Below are 27,466 nucleotides of genomic sequence, written 5' to 3'. Positions count from 1 at the left end.
CCACCAAGTCGGTCGATGAGAACTTGTTCTACTATTTGGATGAATTGAGTAAACTCTCCCAGGTACAACAGGTAAGGTATAATATGACTTGATTTTATTTTTTTACCAATTTTTTTAATTACATTTTTTAAAATTTGCTAATATAGTGAATATGAAAATGTTTAGCTGCCATGTAAACACAGCAGTTAGCTTAGCATCTCATGCTACATAGCCGGAAGCTAAAAGGTAGATTATGTATTATTTCGTTTAAAGTATCTATTTATTTTGGCATGACTTCATTTTAATGTCACGAACTAGCCTCCTAACAAGAGTTTTATGTGTCTAAAGTGTCAACATTTACCTGGGGACACCCAGGACTTGTTAATAGTTCATGTTCGAGAACCTTCCGATGGGGACGCAAATGGACAAAAGTGTTGGGACACCTGGCTATCATAATTAAACCAAGTTAAAAACAGTTTCCACTCTTCTGGGCGTTATGAAAGATGGTAAGTGTTTTTTTAATGTCCATAATAACATTTGAATGTAGTTTTAAAAAAATGGTGCTATCATGTTTGTGACAAATATACCACATGGTGGCGCTGTTATTAAAGTCCATAGGTCAGATTGATTTGAACGTAGGAGTAGAACTTTTATGTACGCTTTTGGAGGATTGACAAGCACAAGAATGTGGGCAAAATTGTTTAAAAACATGGCAGAAATAAGAAAATAAAGTAGGATGTTGGGTTCTTAGACTTAGACAACTTTATTGATCCACATGGGAAATTGTTCCACTCAGTAGCTCAGTTACAAAGGATGGAAAGGATAATTCAGGTGTAAAGTAGACAAAAAATGTAACATAGTATAAAAATGTACCATATAATAGTGGCCCCCAACCACCGATTGGCCGCACAAGAAATAAAAAAAAAAAAAGTTGTTTTATTTTTTTATTAAATCAACATAAAAAACACAATATATACATTATATATCAATATAGATCAATACAGTCTGCAGGGATACAGTCCGTAAGCATACATGATTGTATTTCTTTAAATTTAAAAAAAAAAAATACCCCCCCATTACTGATACTAACCCGTGATATTGACTCGATGTTTGTTTGTATGTTTGTGCGTTGACCGGTCCGCAGCTACAAAAAGGTTGGGGACCACTGCCATATAAGACCACACCTGTGTGTGGTTTTTATATGTCATGTGGCGATATTGATCTATACAGCCGCATTGAAATACATTAAAATATCTTTTAAAAGTACATGTACTTCAGCTGGGGATCTTCTGATTAGAGTTGACTCCTGCCCATTCTGATACCGTTCTTGAGTGAGATTGGCCGATACCAGTACTGATCACGTGCATTACTGTAATTAGGTACCAGGAATCGGTATCGTATTGGTTCAAATGTGAACGGTGCCCATTTCTAGCAGTGACTCCTTGATTCAGAACCTAATAATCTAATTTTTGATGGACTAAGACGGGGGTCGGTCTTTTCGCGCCGCCCCAGTGGCTCCCTGGAGCTTTTTCCAAAATGTATGAAAATGGAAAAAGATGGGGGAAAAATATATAATTTTTGTTTTAATATTGTTTCTGTAGGAGGACAAACATGACACAAACCTTTCTAATTGTTAGAAATCCCACATGTTTACATTAAACATGCTTCACTAATAAAAGTATTTGGCGCGCAACATTTTGTCCTACTAATTTCGGAAGTCCTTGAACGCACCGTAGTTTGTTTACATGTATCAATCAACCAATCAATGTTTATTTATACAGCCCTAAATGACAAGTGTCTCAAAGGGCTGCAACAACTTTCCTTGATGCTGCCACAGTAAGACGTGTTTTATGCCACTCCTTCTTTGTCTCTATTTGTCCACCAAACTTTTCATGCTGTGCGTGAATGCACAAAGGTGAGCTTTGTTGATGTTATTGACTTGTGTGGAGTGCTAATCAGGCATATTTGGTCACTGCATGACTGCATGCTATTTATGCTAGCTGTATGTACATATTGCATCATTATGCCTCGTATTTTAGGTATTTTTGAGCTCACTTTATTTGCGGTTTCCGTTTCCTTCAACTTCAACACACACATCTATATCTTTGGCCATTCTAAGCCAGTCATTTCCAGGAGTTATCACACCCTCTGAAAAGCCTCCACTTTAGTAATGTTAAATGTAATATTAAATTTCAACATTTCTGTCAACGAAGATTTGCGTCAGCCTGCGACACATAGTCATTTTGATAGTAGGCTAATATAGCTAATATTAACACTTATATCATGTGTTGCCTTCATTATAACACTTATATAAAGCTTTACAATTTTTGCAGCTCCAGACAGATTATTTTTTTGTATTTTTGCTCTAATATGGCTCTCTCAACATTTTGGGTCGCCGACCCCTGGACTAAGATTTAAGATAATTTGAACATAGCTTACAGCTTTGAAGTTAAAGGCTTATAAAAAATGATTTAAAAACGCCCGATGGGCCAGTTTAAATGCTGTTGAGTATTAAAAAGCCATCAAACATTTGGATTCTTCAATCAAATATAAAAAACATTGATGTCAGAGGTCATAGCGTATTATTTTTAACCTTCCAGTGTTTAAGTGATGCATTCTAATCTTCACACATTCGACTCATCTTTCTCCACGTTTTTTTTGTTGCTTTTTTGTATTATTTTCACATCCACAGTGAAGTTCAGTGCGTAGACACGAGCAGCTGTCACTGAGATGGAGGAGGTGAGAGGGCGGCTGCATCGGCGATTTCTCACGAATGAGATCCGAGGAAAACATAATGGGGCCTGAGAGACTTAAACGTCTGCATAGGCAGTTTGTTTCGGTGCTTCATGCACATGTTAACCTGCAGCAAATCCTACTCTGAATAGCAATATTACCCTGTTATGGAAAAACAACATTTTAACCTAGAAAATTTAAACTTTGAAGTGACCTCAAAATTACATTATCCAAACCCAAAAATAGAATAGAACATATCGTAAATTCTGGAATATTAGCCGCTACTTTTTCCCTACACTTTGAACCCTGCGGCTTAAAAAACGGTGCGGCTAATTTATGGATTTTTCTTCACTTACGGCCATAATGCAAATAGATTTCATTGCACACGAGCAGAGGCATTGAAAAAGTGTGTTATTGTTTGTGCTATGGCGTCATCCTTTGGACGACTTCTCACCTCTTAAGGCCCAAGCTGTTTGTTTACATGCTTTTTTTTAATTTCTCTTTGCTATTTGGGCTTATTGGACCCTAATTAGAATAAAAAATAAGACTCATCTTTTGATATGATGTACTTAGTCCATAAGTAACAAACGTGTACATCATGTTTAGTGACATGCTAATTCTTATTTTTACACTTTTTTTTCTCCAAATCCCATTGTATGTTATACTCTTCTGACACCACCAGATGGCAGTGTAAGTGTCCACATAAGCGGCCATAAGACCCCAATTCAGTAGTGTACACAATTTTGGAAATAAGAGCTAAAAGGTGCTGTCCACACATGTGGCCACTAAGCCTTTAGAGTTAAAACAGAAGTACAAGTGCCGTTTCTTCTTCTAATTGTCCATAGCGTTTCTACTTGTAAGGATTATTCATTCATCACTCCAAGCAACGTTTGCAAGTTTTCCAACATAACGAAAACAATTTATACTTACTACACCGTCCATGTGTGATGTCTGTAGGAGTGTTTCAATGCATATTTGTATGTACTATCGTAATGTAATCAAGCTAGCGTTGTTAGTATTAGCTATTATGCTAACACATTCATGAGTATGTGTTAATATTATTAACTTACAATGGTATTCTTTTTGTATTGTTTTATTCACCAACATGTCAAAGTGGCGTTATTGAGTCTGTTTAGCTGATTGTAGAGTTTCTGCAGTTAGTTAGTTAGCATTTTCAAATTTTAAAAAAATCAGACGCTTCCCTTACTAAGTGGGTTCATGACGATGACTTCTGTTTTGTTTGATCAGCCGTTTAACTACTGTATTACAGGCACTGTTTGGAAACAATTAAGGTATGAAAATAAACATTTACAGATCATTTCACAACCTATATACCTGCGGCTTATTTTTTGGCAGCCCTCTAGGGGGCACTATCGGCCTAACAACGGCAGAGTTGTGAACAACGGGCCCCGGCCCTATGGATTACAAATTATTTATTTTGTCAGATCATTCTCATGTTTGTAATACTATCATATCGATTCCCACATACCGGTAATTGGCACAGTATTGGTTCAAATGTGAAATGTACCCATCCTCAACAATGAATGTGATGGTCTACAGTAGGGTTAGGCAATATAAATGATATCAATTTGGTTTTTAATACTATTGTTATATCGTGATAATGCATGTTGACGACACATTCTAAATTCTGGCTGTGTCCCGCAAATTTGAAAGCAACAAGCAAACACGCGCATCCTCAACACACTGCAGCTTTCTCGCTAGCGGCTAATGTCCCTCCACAGTGCAAAGCTGCTTCTATGGTTTATGGTAAGTCAGCAATCCTTGCCTCCATGGAGGCAAATAAACTAGTATCACGAAACGCTCGGGCGAGGATATGCTAACTGCAAGCTAGAGCTCTTGAATATAAACAAAGGTGGGCGGCTCGATACAAATATCGACAGATCAACTGGTTTAAAAAAGGGGTCTATTTAAAGGCTAGGGTGTATAAATGAGTTTTAAGACGGGACTTAAATGCTTCTACTTAGGTAGAATCTCTAATTGTTACCGGTAGGGCATTCCAGAGTAGTGTAGCCCAAATAGAAAACGCTCTAAAGCCCGCTTACTTTTTTTGGGCTCTGGGAATTACTTATAAGCTGGAGTTCTTAGAATGCAGATTTCTGACCGGGACATATGGCACAATACAATCAGCAAGATAAGATGGAGCTAGACCGTTTAGTATTTTATACGTAAATAGTACAACCTTAAAGTCGCATCTAAGGTGCACAGGACCCAGTGCAGTTGAGACAGTATAGGTATATATTTATAGGTACAGTATAGGCGTACTATGATCAAACTTTCTTGTCTTAGTGTGCGTGGGCTAATTGGAAGTTCACATAAAGGTTGGAACTCTGTAGCAACTGACTGTGCAGAAAGTCTTTGCACTATGCGCTTCAGCATCTGCTGACCCCGCTCTGTCAGTTTACGTGGCCTACCACTTGGTGGCTAAGTTGCTGTTGTTCCCAAACTCTTCTATTTTCTTATACTAACCAACAGTCGACTTTGGAATATTTAGGAGCGAGGAAATTTCACGACTGGATTTGTTGCACAGGTGGCATCCTATGACAGTTCCACGCTGGAAATCCACTGAGCTCCTGAGAGCTGCCCATTCTTTCACAAATGTTTGTAGAAACAGTCTCCATGCCTAAGTGCTTGATTTTATACACCTTTGGCCGGGCAAAAGGATTAGGACAGTTTATTCTGATCATTTGGATGGGTGGCCAAATACTTTTGCCATTATAGCGTATATGCTGAGTGCAGGGCCAAGAACCGAACCGTGTGGAACTACGCACGTTACCTTAACATACACTGAGGTCACGTTTTTATGAGAGACGACTGCATCCTTTCTGTAAGATAGGAGTTCAACCCAAAAAAAACTAAGTCTGACATACCAATAATATGTGTTCTGATATGTACTAAGAGAATGTTACTATCGACAGTATTGAAAGCAGCACTGAGATCAAGTTGCAGCAACATGGACGACGCATCAGCATCCATAGTTAGCAATAGATCAGTAGTCACTTTTGCTGTCTCAGTAGTGTGATTTGCCCTGAAACCAGACTCAAAGGGTTCACAGAGATTGAATGGACGCTAAGTGTTCATTTAGCTGCTGTGCAACAATTTTTTTTTAAATTTTCGAGATAAAGGGAAGGTCTGTAGTTTAGCAGGAAGTCAGAATCGAGGTAGGTCTTTTAAAGGCCTACTGAAACCCACTACTACCGACCACGCAGTCTGATAGTTTATATATCAATGATGAAATCTTAACATTGCAACACATGCCAATACGGCCGGGTTAACTTATAAAGTGCAATTTTAAATTTCCCGCTAAACTTCCGGTTGAAAACGTCTATGTATGATGACGTATGCGTGTGACGTCAATCGTTGAAACGGAAGTATTCGGACACATTGTATCCAATACAAAAAGCTTGGTTTTCATCGCAAAATTCCACAGTATTCTGGACATCTGTGTTGGTGAATCTTTTGCAATTTGTTTAATGAACAATGAAGACCGCAAAGAAGAAAGCTTTAGGTGGGATCGGTGTATTAGCGGCTGGCTGCAGCAACACAACCAGGAGGACTTTGACTTGGATAGCAGACGCGCTATCCGATGCTAGCCGCCGACCGCATCTATGATCGGGTGAAGTCCTTCGTCGCGCCGTCGATCGCTAGAACGCAGGTGAGCACGGGTGTTGATGAGCAGATGAGGGCTGGCTGGCGTAGGTGGATAGCTAATGTTTTTATCATAGCTCTGTGAGGTCCCGTTGCTAAGTTAGCTTCAATGGCGTCGTTAGCAACAGCATTGTTAAGCTTTGCCAGGCTGGAAAGCATTAACCGTGTAGTTACATGTCCATGATTTAATAGTATTGTTGATTTTCTGTCTATCCTTCCAGTCAGGGGGTTTTTTCTTTTGTTTCTATCTGCAGTTAAGCCCGATGCTATCACGTTAGCTCCGTAGCTAAAGTGCTTTGCCGATGTACAGCCCTTTGAGACACTTGTGATTTAGGGCTATATAAATAAACATTGATTGATTGATTGATATTGTCGTGGAGATGAAAGTCACTGTGAATGTCCATTTCGCGTTCTCGACTCTCATTTTAAAGAGAATATAGTATCCGAGGTGGTTTAAAATAAAAATCGGTGATCCACAATAGAAAAAGGAGAGAGTGTGGAATCCAATGAGCCAGCTTGTACCTAAGTTACGGTCAGAGCGAAAAAAGATGCGTCCTGCACTGCACTCTAGTCCTTCACTCTCACGTTCCTCATCCACAAATCTTTCATCCTCGCTCAAATTAATGGGGTAATCGTCGCTTTCTCGGTCCGAATCGCTCTCGCTGCTGGTGTAAACAATGGGGAAATGTGAGGAGCCTTTCAACCTGTGACGTCACGCTACTTCCGGTACAGGCAAGGCTTTTTTTTATCAGCGACCAAAAGTTGCAAACTTTATCGTCGATGTTCTCTACTAAATCCTTTCAGCAAAAATATGGCAATATCGCAAAATGATCAAGTATGACACATAGAATGGATCTGCTATCCCCGTTTAAATAAAAAAATTGCATTTCAGTAGGCCTTTAAGCAGAGGTTGAATAACCACTTTTTTTTAATGCTAGTGTAACAGTACAGGAAGAAAGTGATACGTTAATAATATTTAGCACTAATGGTCCTAATATTATAAACATCTCCTGGGTAAGTTTCCCAGGAAGTGGGTCAAGTAAACATAATGATTGTTTTGTCCCATTTACAAGTCGCAGGAGTTCCTCTGTTATTTCTTTTAAAAAGAGAGATTATTTTGCAGAGCATAATCTGTCGTAATATCAACTAATTAGTATTGGATCGATACCCAAATTTGTAGAATCAAAACTGATAAGAATAAGTGCTTATTACATTTTAACAGAAGTGTAGATAAACCATGTTACAACAAAAAGTAACCAGATAATAGATTAAATTACTGAATATGGTAAAATCAAGAAAACTGAAATATTTTGGACATGCCATTAGGCACCAAAACTAATAATGAAGAATGTTGCACAAGGTAAAATTGAAGGCAGAAAAAGATGAGGGAGACCAACAATCTTCTACATGAATAACCTCATCAAGTGGACGCAGCTTTCTTTGAGAGAGGTCTTTAGTGTGTGCAAGGTGTGTGACGAATGGTGCAAAATATCTGGACAAGTTCCTGGCAGCTACCATCACTCCTGATGACGCTGAAAGAAGAAGAAGGGCTGACATTTTTTTCTTCTTTTAAACGTTTCATTTAAACCTTTGTGCCAGTCGCCTCTACGCTGACAGGAAAACATGCAAACACTCCAAATTTGCATACAGGCATGCGCACACGTAGGACTGTTATGACACTCACATACTTCCTGAGTCTTGCCGTGCTTTCTCAGTTATGCAAAAAGCCACCATGCCTTTCTGATGCATCTGATTACCTCCCTCTGGCCCAACCCTTCAAGTTGATCACCAATTACTGGTCCTCAAGAAACCGAAGGGAAAAGGTCTTTATCCTGGTCCCTATGGCAACCACACTCCTCATTTCCTCACAATCAGTCTCACACTCAGTCTTCTTCTCCGCCCTGTCTCGGCACAGCCACACACTTGGCGGATCAGGACATCTGTACAGGACTTACTGTGTCTATCCTAGAATTATTTACATAATCAATGACTCCGTCTGTTACACTTCTCCTGTGATCTCTGTAGTAGCTTCCAGCAATCAATGAGCGGTTTCTGTTGGCTTTTGTTGTGCAATCATACACGTCAGTACTATTTTACATACAGCTAGAGTCAGGAGTTGAATTCAGCACAGACTGCAGTGCTCACACTCCAAACCTTACCTCACTGTTTTAGGAAAGCATCTGTAAAATGAAATGGCATTTTTACAACATCCTGCTTTTAGAACCTTATCTTCTTCCAGTCTGCCTTATCTTCTTCCAGCCTGCCTATTTCTTCCAAGTAGCATTTACAGTGGAATTGCAGAACATTTTCTGTCTGACACAAGACTTATCTCCCCCGAAGCAGTCAGTGCGGAGGTATTCTGGGGAAGGACAAGGCTTAAGGGAGGAAGAGAGGACTTATTGAAAGAGAGGAAGCTAGAATGTTGATGTCTAGAGGTATACAAAGAGTAACTGGAGTGAGTGAAAAGAGGTGGGGGTACAATAATTTCAAAATCCGAAGAATAATATAGCAACAAAAATCGAATTGAGAGGTAAGAAAGATAAAATCAATAAAGTGGGAATGAAAGGGTAAAATCTATATGCGAGGCTAAAACGGAAAAAACTGGATGAACCGTGAAGGTGGTGCGATATAGAAAAAAAAAGAAAAAAGTGCCCTCCCTTTGCGTAAGTGTCTAGGTCAGATAGAAGGCTGCTGCCTGAGGATCTCAACAAGCATGCATGATGGAACAGTCAGGAAAGGTCTGAGGTATTCTTAGAACCTTGCAAGTCATGAAAAGTTCACCACAGTTTAGTTGCCCCTAAACAAACACACTGTAAGTATTCTGAACACTGCAAGGTTAGTGCAAAAGTAACTTAAGGCTCCTGGGGGAAAAATAAAGTATATATACAGTACAGGCCAAAAGTTTGGACACACCTTCTCATTCATGGCGTTTTCTTTATTTTCATGACTTTGTGATCAGGGGTCCCCAAACTTTTTGACTTGGGGGGCCACATTGGTTTAAAAAATTGTATGTATATATATATATATATATATTATATATATATATATATATATATATATATATATATATATATATATATATATATATATATATATACACTACCGTTCAAAAGTTTGGGGTCACATTGAAATGTCCTTATTTTTGAAGGAAACGCACTGTACTTTTCAATGAAGATAACTTTAAACTAGTCTTAACTTTAAAGAAATACACTCTATACATTGCTAATGTGGTAAATGACTATTCTAGCTGCAAATGTCTGGTTTTTGGTGCAATATCTACATAGGTGTATAGAGGCCCATTTCCAGCAACTATCACTGCAGTGTTCTAATGGTGCAATGTGTTTGCTCATTGGCTCAGAAGGCTAATTGATGATTAGAAAACCCTTGTGCAATCATGTTCACACATCTGAAAACCGTTTAGCTCGTTACAGAAGTTACAAAACTGACCTTCCTTTGAGCAGATTGACTTTCTGGAGCATCACATTTGTGAGGTCAATTAAACGCTCAAAATGGCCAGAAAAAGAGAACTTTCATCTGAAACTCGACAGTCTATTCTTGTTCTTAGAAATGAAGGCTATTCCACAAAATTGTTTGGGTGACCCCAAACTTTTGAACGGTAATGTAAATATATATATATACATATATATATATATATATATATATATATATATATATATATATATATATACATATATATATATATATATATATATATATATATATATATATATATATATATATATATATATATATATATATATATATATATATATATATATATACATATATATATATATATATATATATATATATATATATATATATATATATTTTTTTTTTTTTTTAAATATATATATTCCTTGCGCAAGCGCGATGTCACGTTATCGATGGGAAAATGCATTTTTAGACAATGTGATTTGCCTGAATGGTTAGAAGACCCCGAGAGTAACACACGGTAGAAAATGGATTAGAAAGGACAGATTAAAAAAAACCAAAAAAAAACCAAACAAACAAAAAAAAAATATTGGGACTAGATTGTCATTAAAGGCATCAAAACTATGAATGAACACATGTTGAGTTATTTACTTAACAAACAAAGGTGAAATAACTGAAGCATGTTTCGTATTGTAGTTTCTTCAAAATAGCCACCCCCTGCTCTGATTACTTTTTCGCACACTCCTGGCATTCTCTCGATGAGCTTCAAGAGGTAGTCACCTGAAATGGTTTTCACTTCACAGGTGTGTTTGAAGCTCATCGAGAGAACGCAGAGAGTGTGCAAAGTAGTAATCAGATCGAAGGGTGGCTATTTTGAAGAAACTGGAATATAAAACATATTATATTTCACCTTGTTTTGTTAAGTACATAACTTCACGTGTTTGTTCATAGTTTTGATGCCTTCAGTGACAATCTACAATGTAAATAGTCATGAAAATAAAGAAAACGCATGAAGGTGTGTCCAAACTTCCAATATAGAAAATGTTTACTGTTGTTAAACAATGACAATGTGTGAAGAAAGTGCTTGTTTGAAAATACCGTATTTTCTGGACCATAGAGCGCACCGGCATATAAGTCAAAATCCGTGGCAAGTCCGTGTCTAAATATGCCAAAACGCCACAGACACATGCACAGCTGTACAGAGATCAACTTGTACCTGAAACAGTCATTACAAGTTTTAAATTTGACTTATTGAAACCTGCAGAGACCCTGTTTATATTTATGTTTACACCACACTTATGTAGCAGAAAACAGTAAATGACTTTATAAAGCCGTTTCTCAGCATTTTTTAGATTATATCACAGTGGTTCTAGAACTTATTTCATCAAGTACCACTTGGCTTTTCAAGTACTGTACCCCCATAATGATCAAAATTAGAGATGTCCGATAATATCGGACTGCCGATATTATCGGCCAATAAATGCTTTAAAATGTAATATCGGAAATTATCGGTATCGGTTTCAAAAAGTACAATTTATGACATTTTAAAACGCCGCTGTACGGAGTGGTACACGGACGTAGGGAGAAGTACAGAGCAGTTGCGTCTCCCAGTCATACTTGCCAACCCTCTCGATTTTCCCGGGAGACTCCCGAATTTCAGCGCCCCTCCCGAAAATCTCCCGGGGCAACCATTCTCCCGAATTTCTCCCGATTTCCACCCAGACAACAATATTGGGGGCGTGCCTTAAAGGCACTGCCTTTGCGTGCCGGCCCAATCACATAATATCTACGGCTTTTCACACACACAAGTGAATGTAAGGCATACTTGGTCAAGAGCCATACAGGTCACACTGAGGGTGTCCGTATAAACAACTTTAACACTGTTACAAATATGCGCCACACTGTGAACCCACATCAAACAAGAATGACAAACACATTTCGGGAGAACATCTGCACCGTAACACAACATAAACACAACAGAACAAATACCCAGAACCCCTTGCAGCACTAACTCTTCCGGGACGCTACAATGTACACCCCCGCTACTCCCTAACCCCCCACCTCAACCTCCTCATGCTCTCTCAGGGAGAGCATGTCCCAAATTCCAAGCTGCTGTTTTGAGGCATGTTAAAAAAAATAATGCACTTTGTGACTTCAATAACAAACATGGCAGTGCAACGTTGGCATTTTTTTTCCATAACTTGAGTTGATTTATTTTGGAAAACCTTGTTACATTGTTTAATGCATCCAGCGGGGCATCACAACAAAATTAGGCATAATAATGTGTTAATTCCACGACTGTATGTATTGGTATAGATTGATATCGGAATCGGTAATTAAGAGTTGGACAATATCGGAATATCAGATATCGGCAAAAAAGCCATTATCGGATATCTCTAATGAAAATTAAAGTACAGTAGCGTCATAGGCCTAAGTTTTTATTAAAACAAGGCAGATGTTTTATTTAACAAGTATATTTAATATTTTGGCCACTGTAACATTACACACAGTACGAACAGTTAACACTATGTTTAAATATCGGAAAGTAAAACACTGTACATTAACCAAGTGATTCTTTGGTGTACCACTAGATGGAGCCCGTCTACTACCAGTGGTACACTTCTCACAGTTTGGATGAATGAATTATTCTGATGATAGCAATCTCAACAAACAGTAATATCAGCGATTAAAACTTGAGCCACATCAATGCAAACTTCAATGAAGATGACTAAGGTAACCCCTCTGCACCATGTAATGTTGGCATCAAAACATTTAGGAGGAGATTTTTTTGCATTCCCTTAAAAGTAATATTTTTAAAGTAACAACTGACCTTTCGCTATAAGCGCCCTTCATTTTGTTACTGTTGCTAAATCCGTCAAGCTTATCGAACAAACATGGCGTTTCCAATTTCTGGCCAAAGCAGCCAATCTTTACTTGTATTAAAAAGCTGTATGCCTATGCAGGTGTGACACTACGATCAGTAGTACAGGTTTTTTTGCAATTAATTTGTTCCAAAGCAATTTTCCACATAAGGAATACTGTGAATCCAATTAATTCGTTCCAGGAACCCAAACATATCAACATGAATGCTTTTTATAGAGAATATTTAGCATAGTTTTATGATGTACAGTTGAATGATACTCAGGCAAAGGCGCAACATTTGGGCAAACATATTTTAAAAAATAAAATAAAATCATACAAAAATTAGGAAGTTAGCTAGAACATAGCCAATATGTATACTTTTTTATTATTTATTAGCCGTCACATTTTAGAAAAGATTTTATGTTTAACTTTAAATATCATGGATTTTGATACTTGGCGCCAGCTTACAAGTTTTTGAGACTTTTTATTAGTAGATTGCACAGTACAGAACATATTTCGTACAATTGACCACTAAATGGTAACACCCGAATAAGTTTTTCAACTTGTTTAAGTCGGGGTCCACGTTAATCAATTCAATCAATTCATTAACTTCTTCTATGTTAGCATGCTAGCATTTTATGCATCCATTTTTGCTGATTTGTTCACATCCAAAAATCATGGCGTTGATACTTGGCGTCCTAATAGTGGTACTTTAACTTTTCCTATGTTACGATGCAAATGTTAGCGTACTAACGTTTTATGCTAGCATTTTAGGTAATTGTATTTGTTTTAACCTAAAAATCATGGCTTTGGATATTTGGCACCAACGTAGAAATATACTGACTTTTCCTATCTTATCATGCTAATGTTTAATGCTAGCATTTTAGCAAATTATATTTGTTTAAACCTGAAAATCATGGCTTTGCATACCTGACGCCATCTTAGAAGAACGCTAACACTTCCTATGTCATGCTAATATTAACATGCTAACCATTTATGCTAGCATTTCAGCTAATTTTTATTCATTTTTACATGAAATGTGTGGATTTTCATAGTTTTCGCCATCTTGCAAGTATGCTATCAATTAATCAATCAATCAATCTTTATTTATATATTCCTAAATCACAAGTGTCTCAAAGGGCTGCACAAGCCACAACAACATCCTCGGTTCAGAGCCCACATCAGGGCAAGGAAAAACTCAACCCAGTGGGATGACAAGGAGAAACCTTAGATGTGGGTGACCCTCCACAAGGGAGAGGGGGGCAGAGCAGAGAAGAAAAGAAACGGCAGATCAACTGGTCTAAAAAGAGGGTCTATTTAAAGCAGGCCTGGGCAATTATTTTGCCTCGGGGCCAAATTTAGAGAAAAAATGTGTCTGGGGGCCGGTATATCTATTTTTAGGAACACTAATACAAAACCTCACAATAATGTCTGAATGTTAAAAACGTTATGACAGATCGCCGTAAAAAACGGAATGGAATTTAACATTTTTTTAATGAATGAGACACTCAGTGTGTACATGAAAATAAAGAATGTGGGATTTACAATATTAACTATGAACGATAAAACACTGAATACAACATTTGTACGTCACACCCCCTCTCGACATATTTTACAATCAAGCGAAACGCAACAAAAATGCAACAAACACAGCAAAATATGAACGCGAAGGTTCACAAAAAAACCCCACCTACAACTGATATATCTGATATATCACTAAGCTTTAGAACTTTGTTGTCAAAATCTCCTTCCGCGTCTGTCCCTGACACCCGCATTTCAGGCTGGCCGTTCTGGAAACGCGCCCCACTGCTTGGTGCCTCGTCTGAGCTGCTGTGACTTAGATTACCATAGTAATTAATTAGATTACTATAGTAACTAATTAGAGTATCATAGTAACTAGTATATCATGCAAAAGCGCAGGTTCCAATCATTGAAATACTAGTATAGTTCAAGAGGTCATTTAAAACATCACTGCACATAATAATGGCAGCTACAAAACAAATGATTTGGGAAGGTCTGGCGGGCCAGATTGAAAAGCTTAACGGGCCGCACCCGGCCCCCAGGTCTTAATTTGCCCAGGTCTGATTTGAAGGCTAGAGTATACAAATGCGTTTTAAGATGGGACTTAAATGCTTCTACTGAGGTAGCATCTCTAACTAGGGCATTCCATAGTACTGGAGCCCGAATAGAATACGCTCTATAGCCCGCAGACTTTTTTTGGGCTCTGGGAATCACTAATAAGCCGGAATTCTTTGAGCGCAGATTTCTTGCCGGGACATATGGTACAATACAATCGGCAAGATAGGATGGAGCTAGACTGTGCAGTATTTTATACGTAAGTAGTAAAACCTTAAAGTCACATCTTAAGTGCACAGGAAGCCAGTGCCGGTGAGCCAGTATAGGCGTAATATGATCAAACTTTCTTGTTCTTGCTAACTGTTCCCATGCTCGCTTTTTTTGCTTCAATCAACCCCGGGCAACAGGTTCACAGCACAGATAGAAGGCCCATGAAAATTCTGGTGAGAATTATTTTTCCAATTATTTAAAACCCCTTCAGGAAAGTGTCAGAGCCTGTTCTGTGCTGCTTTGTGATTGGTCAGTCCACGTTGTGGTGCTGTGGCTTTGCGAAAGGTCAATTAGGCGGTTAGATAATTGTCAATATTCCCCACAGTCCATCAATGAAATGTGTCTCATGGTCGTCCCTGTTATATAAAAACAATGGAAGTTAAATAAGAAAAGCAATACATTGAAGACGCCTTGGTAACATTCTGAGTGAGGTATTGGTGAAATAGAAGAGAAATAGGTGTGGTAGATGGGTGGAGGAGGAATTAATGGCCTAGGAGACAAGTGCTGATTGTAGATTAGTCACTCAAAGTGCCGTGGCCTCGTCACTGCATGTGTGCGTGAGTGTGAGTGTGTGCGTGATTGTGTGTGTGTGTGTGTGTGTTCTTGTATTTCTACCCTTCTTGAGATATAAAAAAGGAAAAGTACCTTCCATATGAGGACTGATGAACAAGTTAGGACCGAAATCATGGTCCCAATACGGAAAACCATTGCATCTAATAAAGCGCCAAATACTTTTGTACTGATATGATCCAGTTTAAGAGGTTGTTCAAAATAATAGTGCTTACAAAGTACAAAGAAGAAGAATTATGAGAAATACTTCTAACCTTATTAAAAATAAGATATTCTTCATCTCAGTATGTTAATAATGATTGAATTAATTAATTACATATTATAAAACTTGTAAATACTAATTCATAGATGTTATTTTATAATATAAAAAGGTCAGTAAATGATTCTATATCATTGTAAACGCTTTGAAGTGGGAAAGGGGTAGGATTGAATAAGCTTTGCTTCTTCCTACTCCTTTTCGGGCATGATGTAAAATGAAATGATATGAAATTGTGTGATGTATTAAGATGTAAGTGTGTTCATGTTCGAAATAAACTAAAGAAAGAAAAAAATAATACTACAGTTTGTGAACATTGCTCCAAAGTCGGAATTTTTGTTGATTTATTGTGCGTACAAAAGTAAGCATTGAAAGGTGCAAAGGAAGCAATGTATGATAAAACAAGATGGCAGCTAAAGAAGGACTTCCCTATTCATCCCCGAAAAAACCCGCCAGGTGAACAGCTGATTTTACGACTTCCGGTGCTGACGTAAGACAACCCGCGTCCCATATGTGACCATAGCATAAACAAATACACTACGGTACTAAGACTATAGTTGCCCTTAACAGTTAGCGTCTACAGCTGAGGTGGCCCAAAGTGCGGCCTAGGGGCCATCTGTGGTCCGTGACTCGTTTGTCATCGGCCTTAAGCACATTACAAAAAACAAAAAAATAGAGATCTCATTTGCACCCCTGGTGGTGAAATCTATCAACATTAGGGTGGCCCCAAAAAGCAGGGATTTTTCAAAATAGACTGTGTCGGTTTTAAAAGTGCTCCCCCTCTGGTCAACATATGAAATAACAAGTGTGCGTAAAAATTTGAAGTGCTCCCCCTCTGGCCAACATATGTAATAACAAGTGTGTGTAAGAAATTGAAATGCGCCCCCTTTGGCCAAATTTAATTTAAAAAAATAAATAAATATGTACATAGACTTAGACTTAGACTTCCTTTTATTGTCATTCAAATTTGAACTTTACAGTATAGATAAGAACGAAATTTCGTTGCATTACCTCATGGTAGGATAAAAGAGCAATAAGGTGCAGATATGAATAAATAGATTACTGTACAGATAAATATATTGCACTTTTGCGTATGCATCCACGTTTATGGATGTATTTTATATTGTCTTTATATTCCAGTGAGTTAATCCATTTTTGGGAGGAATTGAGGTGATTATTTTAATGCGTTCCAGAGTCTTACGGCCTGAGGGAAGAAGCTGTTACAGAACTGCTACGGAGACATATAAAGCCATACTCATGTATTAACTTGAAGTAAATAATGAAGATTAAAAACCAATTACAAGCAAAAAAAAACTAACAAAAAAAACAACAACTAAAAGCTTACCTTTTTTTTATATTTGCATAGTATGTATATATTATTACTGTTGTAAATACAAATCTTTATATCTAGGAAGGGTGGTCTCAAGAAGGGAACACATGGAAGAACGTGTGTGTGTGTGTGTGTGTGTGTGCGTGTGTGTGTGTGTGTGTGTGTGTGTGTGTTTGTATGTGTGTGTGTGTGTGTGTGTGTGTGTGTGTGTGTGTGTGTGTGTGTGTGTGTGTGTGTGTGTGTGTGTGTGTGTGTGTGTGTGTGTGTGTGTGTGTGTGTGTGGCGATGGGGATTCATGTGGTTGAGCCACTGGAATGTGTCCTCAATGACTGCGGTTTCATTAATCCTGGTTGACACGATGTACCACACTTCCACACCACACACACACACATACAAACACAGAGTGCAGATGTTGACAGCTATAGTAGTGATGTCATCAGGCTAGTGGGTGCACATAACCGCTTGATAACTTATTAAAAATAGAACTACACTGCATCGAAGCGTGGCCAGTTCACCATTTAATGCAACGCCTGCAGATGAAATATGTCAGTTTAAATTTGGCCCCAAATCACCTCTGGTTCTTACACTGTATGATTGTTGTTAACATTGACAGTGTGAGCACATGTATGCTATATATAGTAATTAATGCGTTATTTTGTCATCATCTGCAGTCTTACAAATTCAATCAATCAATTCACACACAGAGCCTGATAACTCTTAATTAAACATTTACGGTGCATACCAAGATGAGTGTACTTTATAGTGTCAGTACATGCCTCGATTTTAAAATAAAATGAAAATGTTCAAGGTTAAATTTCCCTCTTTGCTTAACTGAGCTCAATCAGCTCCTCTGATATATTTTGTTCTCTCACGTCTTGTTAGTATTTAATTACCAGTCTATCATATTGGATTTTTCCAAGCTTGATTTACCAACACAAAAACATTTGAATATAATGTGCAATCAGCAGTTGCACGTGTCGCACAGAGGCTCTCTTCGTCTGATTAGTCGCTACTGGAGAGAATTGTGTTTAGTTGGTGCTGGGTAGTTCATTTAAACAGTGTGCTGAAATCCTGCATCAGGAGTACAGAGTTGATGCGGATCATCGCCAAGATTGGCAAAGTTTTGTGGAACATTTTCAGTACTGTTTAATAGGGCGGCAAATAATGACTATTTTGATAGTCCATGAGTAATATTAACGATTAATCAACTAATTGAAATATGACGTGTACACCTTTCAGTAGCTGTAACTTAGCCGTCAGCTTTTAAATGGATCTTAACTTTTTATTTAGGCATTGTGCTAACTAACAATGAAGATGACTACCGTATTTGCTGGACTATAAAGTGTACTGTGCACCCACTACATTTATTAGAGGAAAATAATATGTTCCCATATATTAGCTGCGCTGGACTAATTGCTGCAGATACGTTGTGAAATTAGTTATTTATACAGAAAAATGTTGTAAATGTTTATTTACATATATTCATTGTTTCCATACAGTGTCTGTAACACAGCAGTAAAACGGCTGTTTAAACAAAACCAGCATCATCGTCTTGGACCCACTAGCTACAGAAGCTAGCTCTCCAATCAGCTAAACAGATTCAATAAGTCCACTGTGATGTTTTGGTAAAATGACTGAGGAACTTGCAAAACTAGAACAATACAAAAAATATGCCATTGTTAGTTAATAATACTAACATATACACTCGTAAATGTGTTAGCATATTTGCTAATGCTAACGACGATAGCTTCATTACATTACGATAGCTTGTACAAAACACTCCTACAGACATCACACGTGGGACTCTTTAGTAAGTAAGAATGGTTTTAGTTATATTGAAAAAGTTACAAACGTTACTGGGAGTGATGCATGAATAATCCATACGAGTAGGAACGCTACGGACTTCTAAAAGACGGAATGGCACTTGTACTTACAGTTTAAAGGACTAAACCAGGGGTGTCAAACTCATTTTAGATCGGGGGCCTTATGGAGAAAAATCTACTCGCAAGTGGGGCGGCCTGGTAAAATCACGGCACGAAAACTTAAAAATAAAGACGACTTTAGATTGTTTTCTTTGTTTAAAAATAGAACAAGCACATTCTGAAAATTTACAAATCATAATGTTGTTAGGAGTTTTTTTTACACTTACATGTTGCGGTTAATAGTGTTCTATCTTTTTTTGTTGTTATTTATATTTTAAATGATGTGATAATGTTCATCAGTCAACTCATTGGTGTTAGTTTTCAATCTATCAAGATAAAAATATGATATCAAATTCTAATTACAGTACGATATTTATGTAGTTTGCTCATTTTCCTGGACTGATGTACTAACATTATGTGGTTTATTTTGTACATATGTAGCATCATCTACAAAGATACATGGAATTGCTATTGCGACATCCAGTGGACACATTTAGAACAACTGTTTCTTTCATTAAAAAATTTCAGGTTAATTTTTATACTTAACAAACTCATCCAGCGGGCCGGATAAAACCTGTTCGCGGGCCTGACCCGGCCCTCAGGCCGTATGTTTGACACCCCTGGACTAAACAGAAAAAACATTCACCCTCAGCACCTGCAGTACACGAACTCGTCCAAAAGATGGTGCCATAGCGCAAACTTTTAAACACCATTTCAGTGTCTTTGCGTGTGTTTTATGAAAAATATTTGCATTATGGCCGCCAGCAAAGAAAAATCCATAAATTAGCTGCACCGTTTAATTAGATGCAGGGTTCAAAGCGTAGAAGAAAGTAGCAACTTATAGTCCGGAATTTACAGTACTTTATTCAGAAATATGTATTTATACTGTAAAGGTGCTCACATATTACAATGTACTGTGGGCGGACCGGACTCTCTACAAAATGTCTGCAGTCTTCGGAGCTTCCATAGTCACGTGTTCTCACGCGTTGTAGTTTTCTGTGACATTTTCTAGAAACACTACATTTCCCACGATCTTTGCATTTTTCTGTCATAGCACGCGACACTACAATGAGGAAATGGAGCTTCTCTAACTGCCTGTGTTGCTACACAGTGAACTAAAGAGACAGTGGTATGGCTTATTGACGCTGCTTAACACAGAAAACTTTTAACGAATAAATCAAGTACTTGAATTGATTAGCTGGCGGACTTGCCTAAAATAATATGTATAATAATGAAATTTATTTTGACTTAACTTTGTCTCCCTGTTGGTAGCTAGCTTCGTAATAAGCTAAGTATCTTCCAGAGTACAATTAGAGACCACATCAACCAGATGTCTGACATGCCTACAATTTAAATGCGCCCGCATCAGACGTACTGCCATGAAAATCAAGGTCTGCTTTGTCGTGTTTCAGGTGAAATGTTTCCGTACTTTCCATGTTTTCAACCCCTGGTGTTGTTGACAGTGGCCAGTCTTCCTACCAGTCGGGCTGACATTCGTTCCTGTCCGAAAAAACACGAGGGATGATATCTATTGGCAACAAACTAATTAGTCATTGACAAATTATTTTAATCAAATCGTTGCACCCCTACTGTTTAACATCTATTTTTAACTAACATTTTTGCTAGAACTCAGTGCAGTCCTTTAAATGTTTGGTCTAACTTAGCATGTAAACGAGCCCATCCACAGCAGAGGCCACACTATTGATTTGAATTTAACTAAGGGTCTTGCTATTTCAAGCGTCCAATGTTATCGATCCGGCTTTATCAGATAATTTCTGTGTTATCTTCCACTTATCTGTTAAACCGAAACCAGCAGTTGGGTCTGCAGTTGTTAGGGGAAGACTCATGAATGACAGCATGCGGACACCGTTTGTGGAAATGATTAGGTTTGAAAACACCCCGTATGCTAATGTTGATGATCTGTTGAACTCATATTCATCAAGTGTTGTTGTTTTGAACACCATTGCTAGAATGGTTAAAAGTAGGCAAAGGGAGCCATGGAGAAATGAAGACTGAGAAAAATAGAATGCTGTAGAGCTGAACGGAAATGGCGCAAATCAAAGCTCCTAACTCATTATGAGATTTACAAAGAAAAGCTAAATGTCTTCAACCACACTTGGAAGAAGGGAAACTATATTTCTCAAATCATCACAAACTGTAGTACCAACTCTCGTGTCCTATTTGCTACAATTTCACTTCCAATAACACTGATTTCTTCATCTAAGTGGAATGGGTTTGCAATATCTTTCACGATAAAGTTCAAGGCATTTAAAATGCAATAATTCCTGGAAAACAAATAGCTATTATGCAGCCAGCTAGTCAACTCGAGCTGGCACAATTCACAAAACAGTTGAAGAAATCATCCACAGTCTGAGTCCATCAACATGCTGGCTTGATGAGTTAACCGCCAGATTTCAAAAATTTGTGCTGAGCGGGTTTGTTAACATAATTCGCTCATCAAGTTAACATCTCACTTCAGACTGGAACATTTCCACAGGCCTTAAAAACTGCTGTCATTAGGTCCCTCTTAAAGAAGAGTAGTCTTGATGTCACAGTACTGAAGAACTATCAGCCCATATCCAATATGGCATTTTTGGGAAAAGTCCTAAAAAATAGCTGTATACCAACAGTTTAGTGACTTTCTTCTGTTTAACAATATGTTTGATACTTTCCAATCAGGCTGTAAGCCCCACCACAACACTAAAACCGCGCTAATCAAGGTGACGAATAATATCCGCCTGAACACAGACACAGTAAAAGTCTCAGTCTTGGTACTGCTGGACCTGAGCAGTTGACCATACCATCTTAATACAGAAGTTAGAAAACTGGGTGACAATATCCGGTTCTGGTCTTGACAGGTTCAAGTCCTATTTTGATCACAGGACATACTTTGTTGAAATTGGTAACTCTGTCTCTGACCAAATGGCTATGACCTGTGGGGTTCCTCAGGGCTCCATTTGTTCATTGTTGTTCAACTTGTACATTCTGCCACTAGGTCAGCTAATACGCAGCTTCAATGTGTCCTACCACAACTATGCAGATGACACTCAGATCTACGATTCACTAACGGCAGGTGAACGTCGGTTTGTTGGTTCTCTTTGTCGCTGCGTGGAACAGATCAGTGTGTGGATGCAAAACCATTTTCATCAGCTAAACTCAGACAGTTTATTTGTTTATTTATATAGTCCTAAATCACGAGTGTCTCAAAGGGCTGCACAAGCCACAACGACATCCTCGGTTCAGATCCCACATCAAGGCAAGGAAAAACTCCTGCTGGTGCCTAGAGTCAGGCCCAAACATGGTGAAACTGCATTTCAGCTTTATGTTCCTAAAATTTGGAATAGTCTTCCTGAAGATTTGACGTAATGTTCATATCCACCCGGAAAACACTTTAATTTAATTGTGCATATGACATCTGAAAGTATTTTATCTACAGTACAGTGTTTCCCATAAACTGCCAAGATACCTGTGGCGGTGGGGGTGTGGCTATGGGCGTGGTCACATGACATCATCGAGTAATTTGCATAATTTACTACAATGATATGATTTTCTCTAAAAAGGCTCAAAAAATGTATACTTATTAATTAATAATAACAGTTTTGTTTTAAACGTCCATCCATCCATCCATCCATCCATTTTACAATATAATTACAACACTTTATGTACATATTTATATACAGATTTAAACAATACGTTATTCACTGAAATATATTTATTAATTGTGGTTCTTACAAAAAAATATATCTTATAAAAATATAAAAGCTAAAATGTCTCTTAAAGCTCTGCCCCTTTAATTAGTGCATACTAAATAATTTAACTTTAGCCTACTACTACTACAACCATATTATTTACCAGCAACATAAAGTGAAACAGAGGCAGAGGTGTCCTGCCACAGTCAGTAACAAATAAACAGAAAACAGTAGTGGTGGTAGATAGACACAGAGCTTCATCAAACATCTGATCCACTGAACAAAGAGCTCCGAAAATCTTGATCCTTCACTTCTCTTTTGTAAAGTAAATCTGAACAGCCGATATGGGCATCTACATCAACTATATGATTTGCCTGAGAAGCTGGACAGGACAAAAAAAATGAATAAAAAAATAAAATGTTTTTTTTGTTTTTTTTAAATCTATTTGTGGCGGCCTTAATTCTTTCGTGGCGGGCCGCAACAAATAAATGAATGTGTGGGAAACACTGACAGTATTTGATTGATTTTCATTATTAATTATGATTGTTTTTTCTGCACATCACTTTGAATTGCCTTGTGTATGAATTGTGCTCTCTACACAAACTTGCCTTGCCTTGCCTAACAAACTAATCAATCCAAACACAATCTTATCCTAACATTTCTGTCTAGTTTTCTGATCACCATATGCAACCTTTTATTTTGTTGAACTAACACAGTGTTCAGTTTCAAAATTGTATTGCGCACCTGCCATCTATGAATATATAAATATCTAAAAAATACAACCATAAAGTGAATCGTTCATAATTTCTCTCGCTGAAGCACTTGTTTTGGTTATGTCCTGCAGCAAATTCTGCGGTTTGATGTAATTTGAAGAACATCCAAAACATTTGGTCTCTTTACCGCTGGCATTTCTGTGACTGCTGAAAAAGTCTCCTCATTAAGAGCCCCAGACAAGCTGGCACCATGTACCTGCAAACAGAACACTGACCCTGTCAGGCTGGATCAGACTTCTCCCTGCAATGGTCAGAACAAACCTTGCCATGTTGGTTTAGAGCATAAAAATAATATAAAGAGGCTCCATTCACCAAAAATACAGCACTACCAGGTGAGGAAATGGACGAGCAGCTCTAATTTTGGGAAGTTTTGGGGAGGTTCATTCCATCCTAGTACAACAACTGTCTCATTGCATTAGACCAGGGGTGTCCAAAGTGCCGCCCGGGTGCCATTTGCGGCCCGCAGGTCATTTTTTAACGGCCCCACGGCACATTCTAATAATACGATTAAAAAAAATCAAAACATAAAAAGTGGTATAAAAGAGCAAACAGGTGAAATGTAACAAGAAAATGTTACAATGTTTACTCTAATAACACAAAGCTGCCATGCAGGCTGTTTCTTTCTTAAAAAAATTATAATTAATCAAAATCAATGTTATTATGAATTATTGACTTATTCAAGGCTCCATTTACATCACATTGAATATTCCACTTTCAGATAGTTTTTTGGGAAATGTTGCATATTTTGTGTTTGCCATTTAAAAAACAAAGTTTTTATTTTTTTATTTTTTAAAGAAGCGCCTAAAACAAACAAACAAAAAACATAAACAACAATAAAAATTATAATTGACGGATAGATCTGAAGTTGATCTTGAGACAATTTTGTTAAAAGTTAAAAAAAAATGTATGATTTATTTTGTTTTAACTTTACTGAGCAGGACCTTTTTGGATCCCCAATCATTTTAGTGGGACTTTTTTTTTTTGAGTGTCATTGCTCAAAAAATAATAATTAATTAAAATCAATGTTGTTATGAGTTATTGACCTGTTTAAGGCTCCAATTATTATATCATCCAAAATATTCCACTTAAAATTTTTATTGGGTGAAAATATTGCATACTTTGTGTTTTTTCCATAAGAAAACAGGATTTTATTTGACAAAAAGGGCATACAACTTAATAGGCCAGTGACAATGCCCCTCAAAATTTGAGATACCCCTACCAGAGGTAGAACAAAATCTAACAATGTTTTTCCTCATCTCTAAGGTCTCCCATATATGAAATGGGTTCTTAGGTTAAAATATTTTTCTGCAAACATTGTTAAATTGATACATATTGTCATACACCCCAAACTTAAAAAAGAACAAAAATACAGCCTGGCCGTATGGGAGTTAAGCCATATAAACTTATGTAGATTAATAACACAAGCTCTGACAGCTTTGAAACTTGGCATAATTGTGGTCAGGAAGTTGCTTTACCTATTAGAAAAAACTGGATGTGAATATCTTGATGTGTGTAACATATAGAGACCTATGAACACTTGCCTAAAATAAGCAGACATACAAAAAATGAATATCTATGCAGAATATTCTCATTTACTTTGTAGTTGCTTTGCCAATGGATTGTCATAAACACACACATCATGGCTTTTTGGAAAGATGGGGCTGTGCTGAATCCAGTGATACCAAATATATGAATATAGCATGTATAGTCAGTGTGTTACATCACTAAGTGTATGAGGTCTCCCAAATGAAAGAAAGTGAAACATTGACACATGGTTGTGATGAATCCAGCAATGCCAAATATGTAAATAGTATGCATAATCATTCATCACTAAATATATAAACTGTCCCAAATAAAAGAATATGTTGCATTGCATAACAATATATTGTACTGTACCGTTTGACATCACCGGGGGATGAGGCACACAGCTCAGCAATAGCACACAAAGGAGACAGGTGACAGGATTGTAGTTTGGATGATCTTTTTATAACTATAACTTAACTTCACACAGTACAAATTAAATTACTGTTTCAAATCAAACAAATGTTCATCAAACAAAACACTCTGAGGAGGAATGAGCCCTCTCCTCACGTTAAATCAAACAAATGTTCATCAAACAAAACAATCTGAGGAGGAATGAGCCCTCTCCTCACGTTAAACTCCCCAGCTCTTTGGCTGGTGTTCTTCATGGGCTGTTTTTGGTAGCCATCCCTGTCACTCATCCACATTATCATCAGTGACAAAGTGGGTCATATTTGGGCACTCTGGGAAAGAGCAAGAGCAAAACTCAGTGCAAGTGAAGCCCACTGAAAGACACTGGCATTTGCTGGTTTCATTGCATTTTCCATCTTTACAGTACAGGTGGGTGATGTCTCGAACTTCTTTAGGTGCTGGTGCCTTCTGAAACATGATAGGTTCAATGGACCCATCCTGTCTGAGCCTCCATCCTCTACCAACTGGGTTCCAGAGATGAGGCTTGGCCTGATGGCTGTGACGCCAAACTGCTGTTTGGTATAAGGCTCTTAACACATGTTGCTCAAAGGCGTCTTCTGTTGGGGGTAGATTTGCTGCTGAAGAATCTGTGGTAGATGCTAGTGTGTACCTCAGCTCATCTAGGTTGGTACAAGGACAGCCATTCTCCTTTTTCTTTTGGCCATACAGGAGGAGGGCATATTTTCTTGCCACAGGCAAAGCTTCGTCTAGATTTCCAGACAGTCCAAACTTGGCCATTTCCTTTAAGTCAGTCAGATGGGTCTTCAGTCTTGTGAAAGCAGTGGTCTTTCCAATTCTGTACAAGCTGCTTGTACTATCGCAACCCGTGAGGGCGTGGCATGCAGGTAAACACTCACAAAGAGCTGCTCCAAGACTCCGAGCAATTGAACAAACTGGGACAAATCTTTCCTTTAGGCCATGTCCAGAATGCATGAAGACTTGTGAGGATCCAAACATCCCTTTGCTTGCATAGTACACAAGCAGAACCAGTACGTCTGTATCGTCACATTTGACAATGAGACGAGAATAGGACTCCACAAGGTGAATTGCATGTAACACCAGCCTTGTGTCAGCCTCCTCCTGGTCACTGTAAAGATCTTTCAAACAGTCAACACCTGACTTCCTAACCCTCTTCACCTCCTCACCATTGTCAAAGCCACCTGCCAATATGACTGTGTTCTCTGACGAGATTCTCTCTGGCCCAGCCTTCATTATGTAATTGCTGACAAAGCTACATAAAGCAGCCTTGTTCCCACTGATCCTCAGGAATTTCCTGTAGTTTGGAACACGTGCTTGTCCTGTGATAATATGTGTCCTGCTGGTTTGGATGGTACCTCTTCTTTGTCTTTCAAGGTCTTTGACCGAGTGTTGATGATCATATCTGTCAAACACTAAAACAACACAGCTGATGCCTTCCTTTCCCATTAACATTTTGATCTTATTCCAGATACATTCACCAAGATCGTTGAAGGTCTGGAAGCTTGGATCATGGAGACTCTGCAGAAGAGCCATGCCATCGATGAGATATGCTGGAGGATGGAGGCTCAGACAGGATGGGTCCATTGAACCTATCATGTTTCAGAAGGCACCAGCACCTAAAGAAGTTCGAGACATCACCCACCTGTACTGTAAAGATGGAAAATGCAATGAAACCAGCAAATGCCAGTGTCTTTCAGTGGGCTTGACTTGCACTGAGTTTTGCTCTTGCTCTTTCCCAGAGTGCCCAAATATGACCCACTTTGTCACTGATGATAATGTGGATGAGTGACAGGGATGGCTACCAAAAACCGCCCATGAAGAACACCAGTCAAAGAGCTGGGGAGTTTAACGTGAGGAGAGGGCTCATTCCTCCTCAGAGTGTTTTGTTTGATGAACATTTGTTTGATTTGAAACAGTAATTTAATTTGTACTGT

General features: G+C 38.0%; 1 long non-coding RNA gene across 1 annotated transcript; it reads left to right on the top strand.

The window, feature by feature from the left end:
- On the top strand, positions 1-27,466 carry LOC133663952 (uncharacterized). Its single transcript, XR_009828439.1, has 3 exons — positions 1-71; positions 328-485; positions 27,001-27,466. It is a non-coding gene; the product is annotated as an uncharacterized LOC133663952 (long non-coding RNA).

Source organism: Entelurus aequoreus, linkage group LG13, assembly GCF_033978785.1.
Source record: "Entelurus aequoreus isolate RoL-2023_Sb linkage group LG13, RoL_Eaeq_v1.1, whole genome shotgun sequence".
Taxonomy (NCBI): Eukaryota; Metazoa; Chordata; class Actinopteri; order Syngnathiformes; family Syngnathidae; genus Entelurus; species Entelurus aequoreus.
The sequence above is the reverse complement of the archived record's forward strand: the minus strand, read 5'-3'. Positions and strand labels throughout refer to the sequence as shown.